We start from the raw sequence: 9,265 nt of genomic DNA, 5'->3' as shown, positions 1-9,265 counted from the left end.
GGACTGTTAACTCTTTCATTCAGAGAGATAACGAAGAGTTTGAACTCTTACTCTCTATTATAGATTCTCGCCATATCACCAAGGAAAGACTGGAAATGGAGTACCTCAAAAAAATTCTCATTGGAAAAGCTTGGGATTGCATGGTAGCTACAGTGTGATGGTTGTTGTGGAAGCAATGAAACAAAGCTAATAAGACGAGAGGAGCATTAGAAAAAAAAAAAAAAAAACCGGAAGACGAGAGGAGCATACGACAAAAGGAATCGAAAAACAAGCTAAAAATAAAGAATTTATTAAGGGCCCTACCGGGTTCGAACCGGTGACCTCTTGATCTGCAGTCAAATGCTCTACCACTGAGCTAAGGACCCCTGTGTACTTTAATGTTCTCACATCATTTCTTAATTTCGCTTATCTTGTTGTGATGTGGCTCATGCATAATGTGATTGGATTGATATATTGGATCTAGTCACAAAAGGAATGGGGAAATTTTGCCATGGAATAGAATTTAGAGACAGAGAGATGAAGTAGAAACATGTTATTTCAGTATTTGGTATAATTAATGCATTCCTTGGTGAGTTATGTTGAAATTTTGTTAGATGGCAATATGGCAACATGATGCTATATGGCTCTGAATGTTTGGAATTAAATTCATATAACATGGATATGACCAAAACGTGAATTTTGAGACAAAAGTGAGGTAAAATCTTCATGGATAGAGAGAGAACGGGTATACTAGAGGAGGAACAGAATTTGCACCAGTTGATGAGATGGTGATGGAGAAATTATTAAGATGGTATGGCTAATGCAATGAAGATTTGAGGAGGCCTTGGTAACAAGAGATGCTAGGAAATTTGTGGGAGCGTCTAGAAAGCCATCACAGATGGTACTTGGGAGAAAGGAATCAAAAATTTCCTTTTTTTTCATAGGATTTACCTGAAATATATCAGCAATTCTTAGTCACATAGCTAGAATTTTCTTCTGCTTACAAAATTATATATTCATGGCTTCTATTTTCATTCTAAATATATAAAATACAAGATTTATTCCAATAATTAGTTTACGAGATATGACAAGTCATTGGTTGAGTTCATAAAGATGGTCTTTTTTTTTTTTGAGTTCATTGTTATTTTTCCCTTTTTTGTTGATTAATTGATGCTCTGACTATGTTATCTATAGGTACAAAACGGAACTAAGTCTTTGCTCCTCAAATGTCAGCACCAGAGAGCACTTCACCCCCTCTTGCATCATGGTGCCCTGTCTATCTTGCTGTATTTTGCAGACCAAACTGTTTTGATAAATTTTTTACGAAATTCTGGAATATCAAGTCTATCGTACCTGATAATGAGGATGTCTTCGTGCATCGGCACTAGGTTAATCATTGTTGGTAAAGAAATATCCATATGATTGATTGATGGAAGTTAATAGCAATACATGATTATGTAGCTAATTGTAATAATCTAGGATCTCCTCCAAAAATTTTAGTCGGAAGTTTTATTTAAGCTTGTTAGCTTTGTATAAATACTCAAGATCTATCTAGTGCATAGCTGATACGAGACTAAACACACATCCGCACGGATCCTTCCCCATTTGAGCTCTAGCATTCTCGCTAGGTTAAAGGTCCAAATCTATTCAAATCAAATCACAAGCATCACAATCGATCCGTGGTCAACTCTGATATTTCCGTGCTGTAGTATCCTCTAGTTCACATAAGCCATGGGTCAAATCTACAGGGATACCATTGTAACAACCTATGATCTCACTCAAGAAGACCAGTAGGAAGGTATTATTTTAGTTTCTTGATTCTGTATAAGTAGCTAAGATCTACCCAATGCATAATTTAGTATCATAGAAAATCAAAATTTACGATATAGGTAACATAAAATATCCCTAATTTTCCGCGCATGATACAAAATGTCTATAATTATATAGATGGTTGTAGTTAGAGATCCTTATCTCTATCAGCAGCAAAATTCAACCTAATGTGTTAGCTTATCTCACCGAACATCAAGAACATCCCGTTAACTCCAAGCCAATATTTGGAGCTATAAAATTCAGAAACCATCCTCATTATCGATTTAAACAGTTATGCTCTAATTTTTTAGATTTTCTGAGATCTAATTTATCAAATCTAGCCTATCAAAATAATAAATAATTAATTTAAAAAATTAACAGACTAGATTTTACCTTAATCAGTGGGCCGGGAGAGATCCCACTCTCTGTCGTCCATCTATAATTAAATCAATTGGAGATTATAAAATCAGAGTGAATAAAGTAAGCTGGATTTGGCTCTACCCAAATCACAGAGAGAGGATGGTTAAAACATGTTCTAATTTCTCCAGTTGCTTTCTGCCGGTTTTAGGGTCGGAAGGCTCGCTAAAGAGCTACAAGAAGAACTATCATTACACGAAGTCGGCATTCTCATGGCAGCCAGTATCAGCCTATGCTCTATAGTCCAATGCCACCTGGGGAGAACCATTCTGAATGCAGTTTTGAAGGGGCATAAGCGTCAGCTAAGGGCCTTTCTGAACCCTGAGGTGTTCATGAAATCACTTCTATGTTACTGGGAAGAGAAATAACTTGTGGAGTCTTTGATCCACCACTTACCAAATAATAGCTTTAGATTCATCCATACAAGTAACCTTGGTCTTGTAGTCCTTTTGCCTGTAGAGTGCTTTTGTGTCATAAACCTAGCTATGACTTCTATTTTTCATCATTTAAACTTTGTTTAACATGATGACCTACTTTTTATCTATATCATAATGCTTGCAAGGTGATCCATCGGGGACCTTCGATATAGTTTTGCAAATCAATGAAAAAAAGGATTACCATGAGAAATGATTAAAAAAATTGAAACTCAAATCACTGAAGTCGCAGCCGATATACCAAGAGCTATGATTAAATGATTTTATGCTATTTATGACAGATTGTTCAAGGTTATGATTAATTAAGCAACTGAAATTATGGATCAAAATCATAGTTGATTGATCAAAAATATGATGATAAGCAATTAAATCCAATGGTTATCTTTTCTTTGACTGTTTATTTAATTAATAAAAATTTGATTTATTGAAGTCATAAGTAGTGGAACAAGAGAATGGCTTGATCAATTTATGATTATAGTAAAATATTTATGGTTATGATTGCTTCATCGGAGGTTACAAATTATGATTATGGCTGTTTTAAAAATATAAGATATAGATTATAACGTGTTCATATCTTGGTCTACCTATTATAATTTCATTAATGGCTCAATAAAAGTTCATGTTTTCATTATACTGCAGGAGGTATACATTGACAATATATTTATGCAGAAATTCTATCAACTAAATAGTTAGAGCAAACCAATTATTCTAAAACTTATATATTAATTAATTAACCAGTTAAAGTTAAGCAGTTATTCTTTCTGATAGATTTTTAACCTATGTTCTAATTAATTTTCTTGATGGCTTGAATGCGAGAAATGTCTTTTTTTCTAGAGTGCAACAAGTGGCATCATGCAAACAAGGATACCTGAAAATAGTTTCTCTCGGAGAAATTACACTATTGCAAGAAATAAATATATAAAAGATAGCATATTTTCTTTGATAAATTGTGGGTTATAGTCTTCAACTCATAATCTTTCTTCTATCGTATCTTGAAACTATTTTATGTCATTTTAGGTAAACTCTTCTGATGCAAAAAGATAGTCAAAATAGGGAAGAAACGACTCTTTAGAGTGAGAAACTCTGAGGAGAGAGAAAATTCAGTAACGGCTATCTTCACCGGTGGTCGGAGTGCTCTGCTGCTGGCCGGTGTTCGGTGGCGGAGAACGAGGCGGGCTAGCTATTGCCTGCCCTGGTTCGAGGGTTCTTTTCTTTTCAGGTGCGAATGGGCCGGAAGAAGGGGAAGCAGCCGTTGGTGGGAGCGACGGGCTCGGTAGGGGAGCAGGCGTCGGGGGCGCCGACGGTGGATGGAAATGGTCCGACGGAGCTGCCCGCGGAGCCGATGAAGAGGACGTGGGCGCAGGTCGCTGCTCAAGAGAAAGGTACGCTATTGGGGGGGAAAGGGGAGCGGCCCGTTGGCCGGGCTCGGCCTGGACCATGGGTTACTCACCGGCTGACGGAGTCGGAGGTGGCTCGCTTGAGCCACCACTTCTCGTCAGTCTTTGAGCTCCCGGGGGAGCCCATCGAGGCGGCACGCCGGGAGTGGGATGGCCTCGCCGTGGTTGGCCGGAGCCTTGGTCGGCGGGTGCCGGTCGAGTGGGTGGCCAAGGACGTGGCCGCCCGGCTCAAGAATGCAGGCGAAGTGGTGGCGGTCTCCCTCGCTGAGGACCACTTCGCACTGCGGTTTAGGTCGCCGGAGGGCCGGGACCGTGCCCTGGTGGAGGGGCCCTGGGTGGTGGCGGGGCAACTTCTTGCCCTGGAGCCGTGGTCGCCGGATTTCTTACCTAGGGAAAATCCGGTGAACACGGCGGTGGTCTGGCTCCGGCTGCCCGGGCTTCCTCCAGAATACTGGTCGACTTCGACCATCATGGATATAGCTGCCAAGGCAGGGCGGCCTTTGGCAGTGGATGGTGTCACGGAGGGACGCCGTGCCATGGGGTTTGCGCGTGTCAAGGTGGCGATTGACGCCTCCGCCCCCCTCCTCCCCGGAATCCGGATACTCGGAAGGACGAAGGCTCTCTGGCAGCCGTTCGTCTTCGAGAATATCCCGGATTTCTGCGAGCAGTGTGGTAGGATCGGCCACCTCGAGCTAGGATGCCCATTTGGGGTTCCGGCGACGACGGGAGTGAGCCTACCGGGGGAGGTGGCTCCCGGGCCGATCTATGGCCCGTGGTTGGTGACTTCCCGCGCCCGGCAGCCACGGGAGCAAGTGCCACGGTCGGGGAAGGCGACGGAGCCCTCGCGTGGGCCGCCGACGCAAGCGGGGAAGGTGTCGGAGCCCTCCGGTGGGCTTCCCCCTTCTCGGCCCTCCTCGCCGGCCGCCTCGCCTAGGCCTCCGGTGTCACCACCGGACCTAGAAGGTTGGCAAAAGCCGACCAAAGTGGCCCGTCGCCACTCCCCGCCGGTGGTGGTAGAGGCCCCGGCTTCCGGTGGGCAGAGAGGGGGCTCCCGTGTTGACACGGTCATGGGACGTGTTGACTCGGCTACAGGGGCGAGTTCGAGCTCGAGCTCGAGTGGGCCGTGTGAGGTCCGGGCCGGCCAGTTGGTTCAGGCCGGGCCGGCTGCTGGTTGGGTGGGCCCGCACATGGACCTGTCCAAGAAGCGGCCCAGAAATGCTGGGCCGCTACTGGATGTGGCCCGTCAACCCGGTAAGGGGCGCGCGGGACCCACGGGAGATCGAGATCGCGTGAACCGTGTGGTTCACACGGTGAATCGCGCGACGGGCTCCCAGGCCCGTCGCGCGGTGGAGAGAGCGTGGCCCAGTTTGGCTGGGCCACGCGTAGAGGACTCAGGGAAGGCCCCTGTGGACGAGGGCCTTCCACTGTTCATGGCCCACTTGGGGCCTGCTGTTGGGCCTGAGTCGCTGGCTTTGCTGGCGGGGCCCAGTGAGTCTGGGTTCCAGTTTAGGGCCCAGGCCCTGGGGGTGGTTCCGCCGTCTGAGGTTCCTATTACTTTGGGCCCTCTAGAGGTGGAGGTGGGATAGGGGGTTGTGGTCGCGAGTGGGCCCAATTTGGGCGATGCGACTATGGCTAGTGCACTCCCCGTTTGCGGAGACTGCCCTGCGAGGGACCCTCTGGCAGGGCGGGACGCGCCTGCATTCGTGGAGCCAGGGGTAGGGGACTCGAGTAGCCTTGAGGGGGCGGTTAGTAGGTCCGCTGATCATTCGACGGTTGTTCAACGGGTGAAGGCGGCAGTCTTACGAGTCGTGTCCGGGGCTAGCGTCGATGAGGGTCTGCGAGACGACCCTGATCATGAGTTGATGATGGACCCTGCGGCCCAGAGGGTGGATGCACCTGTGGCCGACCTCTCGGATTTTTCCCCATGAGGATTCTTGCGTGGAATTGTAGAGGGGCGGCTAAGCCGGCCTTCATGTCTTCATTTAGGCGGTTGGTTCAGATCCACAGTCCAGAGATCTGCCTTCTCTATGAAACACGACTATCCGGTAGTGGACTGGATCGTGTAGTACGCCGGTTTGAGGTCGACTGGGAGTCATATGTAGTTGAGTCCCAGGGGCTGTCCGGGGGTATTGTGGCTCTGTGGAAGCGGGGTGGGGCTACAGTCGATGTGTTCCATAACTGCTCCCAACAGGTCCTGATGATTATTTCGGCACCTAACGCCGCACCATGGGTCCTGAGTGGTGTGTATGCTAGCACTGACCATCGGACCAGGAGGGTCCTGTGGGATGAGCTCACCCACTTAATCGCTCAGGGTCTTCCAACGGCGATAGTGGGTGATTTTAATTGTATCTTGGAGGGGAGTGAGAAACGTGGAGGTAGGGCTTTTTCTGACACTGTGGATAGGAGGGAGTTTCGAGACTTTCTTTCGCGAAACGGCCTAGTGGATCTAGGATTCTCTGGCCCGCAATTTACTTGGTGTAATAACCAGTCTGGCCAAGCCAGGGTGTGGGAGCGGCTCGATAGGGCTATTGCTTCCTCTGACTGGCTTACCAGATTTCCGTCCTACAGGGTTAGTCATCTACCCCGGATTGCTTCGGACCACTGTCCTTTGTTGATTTCGACTGTATCTGGTTCTTCTCACCAGTGCCCCTTCCGCTTTGAGAAGGTTTGGTTGTCTCTCCCTCAATCCTGGGACATTGTCCGAGGAGCTTGGAGTCTGCCGGTTCGTGGTGACCCCATGCAGAGGGTTTCACGTAAATTGGAATTGACTAAGCGTCGGTTACGGCGTTGGAACCGTGAGGTAGTGGGGGATATCTTCAGGAGATTGGAGGAGGTGGAGGCTGCGATTGCCGACCACCAAAGTAGAGAAGACCAGATGGGTGCGCTCCCCGAGGCCGATATGGTCAGCCTTCGGGGTCTCCTCGCCACTCACCACTCGATCTTGCGGCAACATGAGATCTTCTGGAGGCAAAAATCCAGAATTCAATGGGTCAGAGAGGGTGATCGAAACACTAGTTTCTTTCACCGCTCTACGATTATCAGGAGGCAGAGGAACATGATTCGATCCTTGCGGGATGAGCAGGGTCACCGGGTTGAAGGCGATTCGGCCATCACCCATATCCTGCTTGATTTCTTTCGCTCTCGTTGGACGGAGGATTGTGAGTCCGATCCTGCCGGTCAGCTCCCGAGGGCTGCTTCCCAAATCAATACGACTGAGAATGCTATGTTGGTTCGTCCAGTGACGGAGGGGGAGGTGCGTGAGGCTATCTGGGCACTGGGTGCGGATAGGGCCCCTGGTCCAGATGGTTTCCCACCTTTCTTTTTCCGGAGATACTGGGGTATCGTTCGGACTGTAGTGGTGGAAGCGGTCTTGTGTTTTTTCAATCAGGCAGGTATGCCCGACGATTGGAAAGCCACATTTGTCACGCTTATACCAAAGCGTCAGGACGCGGCCGAGCCGAGTCATTTTAGGCCGATCAGCTTGTGTAATACTTTATACAAAGTTGTGGCAAGAATACTGATGGATCGTATGAAGCCCCTCCTCTCCGGCATTATCTGTCAGGAGCAGGGTGCTTTTGTGAGGGGTCGGAGTATCTCCGACAACGTTATGGTGGCCCAGGAGATGATGTGGGATCTTCGACGGGCCTCGCAGCGGCGGAGTTTGATGGCCGTCAAGCTAGATATGGAACGAGCTTATGATAGAATCAGGTGGAGTTTTCTTAGGCTAGCTTTGGAGAGCCTGGGGTTCCATGAGACTTGGATTGGGTGGGTTCTAGGGTGTGTCCGGGGATCGAGGTTCTCTATCTTGGTCAATGGCTCCCTATCTCCTTTCTTCAGTTCTACTATGGGGCTTCGGCAGGGATGCCCGTTATCTCCGTATCTATTTATTATTTGCTCTGATGTCTTGTCTCGGGCATTGCGGGCTGCGTGTGCTGCCGGTGAGTTGGGGGCCTATGTCCCAGCTCCGGGGGCCCAGCCGATATCACACTTACTATTTGCCGATGACTGTCTCCTCCTGACCCGGGCTCGCGTAGCTGATGCTCGGGCTATCAGGAGGGTTTTGGGTGCCTATTGCACGGTATCCGGTCAGAGAGTGAATGGCCAGAAATCCTCCATCTCCTTTAGCCCTAGCACATCACTCAAGGTTCGACGGGGGATTCGGAGGATTCTGGAGATGCCTGAGCAAGATGGGACCTGGACCTATCTGGGTGTTCCGATCTCGGGCAGGAGACTGCGAGTTTCTGAGTGCACCGGGATGGTGCAGCGGGTTCAGAGCAGACTAGAGGGCTGGAGGGCAGCGTCCCTGTCTATGATGGGCAGAGTCATGCTGATTCGAGCTGTACTGGGCTCCATGCCCATCTATCTTATGGCAAATACGGTGGTGCCAAGGTCTGTTTTATTTAAGATTGAGCGACTTCTTCGGGGCTTCTTATGGGGCTCACATGGAGGGGGTCGTGGCGTGCACATGGTGGCATGGGAGCGCATCTGCCTTCCCCTCAGGGAAGGTGGTCTAGGGGTGGTGTCTCTCCTGGAGAGACGAGAGCTACTTCTTGCCCAGCATGCTTCCCGTCTCATACTGGAGCCGCAGGGGCTCTGGAGCCGGATTATGACTATCCGCTATGGGGGGGCAAGCCCGGAGGGCTGGGCCCGAGGAGGGCGGAGATGCTCCTTTCTATGGCGTGAGATAGCGACGTACTTGCCATTGGTGTCGAGTCACACCCGATGGCTGATAGGCGACGGACGTAGCATCGATGTAGCTGGTGACCCATGGGTCGACGGCCTCCCGCTGCGGCTTTGGCCGACTATGGTTAGTGTCGAGGCTGGGGAGGGTCTACAGGTTTGTGATCTCATGACCCCCGGGGTGGCTGGTTGGGATGAGACTCAGTTGGCCCGTTTGTTCGGGCAATCTTTGGCGGAGCGGGTTCGCTCACTACCGTTACCACAGAGTGGTGGACCAGATGTACGTGTGTGGGGTTCCTCAACCAGATCCAGGGTCAGGATGGGCGATCTCTCCCATATCCTGCGGCAGGATTATGAGCCTGGCCCGGATTTTGCCTGGATCTGGCGATTGGGGCTCCACCCGAGGGTCGCGTTGTTCCTCTGGAAGGTGGCCTGGGACCGTCTTCCTACGAGTGCTGTACTCGCAGGCCGAGGAGTGAGGATCCCATTGGTGTGTGGGGCTTGTGGTGTGGCCGAGACGGTGGACCATGCCCTGTTTCGGTGCACATG

General features: G+C 49.4%; 1 non-coding gene across 1 annotated transcript; it reads right to left on the bottom strand.

Annotated features, from left to right (window-relative positions):
- Nucleotides 1-293: 293 nt before the first annotated feature.
- TRNAC-GCA lies at nt 294-365 on the bottom strand. Its single transcript has one exon. It is a non-coding gene; the product is annotated as a tRNA-Cys (tRNA).
- Between the last annotated feature and the right edge of the window lie 8,900 nt (nt 366-9,265).

The sequence above is a fragment of the Phoenix dactylifera genome, unplaced genomic scaffold (genome assembly GCF_009389715.1).
Source record: "Phoenix dactylifera cultivar Barhee BC4 unplaced genomic scaffold, palm_55x_up_171113_PBpolish2nd_filt_p 000648F, whole genome shotgun sequence".
NCBI lineage: Eukaryota > Viridiplantae > Streptophyta > Magnoliopsida > Arecales > Arecaceae > Phoenix > Phoenix dactylifera.
The sequence above is the reverse complement of the archived record's forward strand: the minus strand, read 5'-3'. Positions and strand labels throughout refer to the sequence as shown.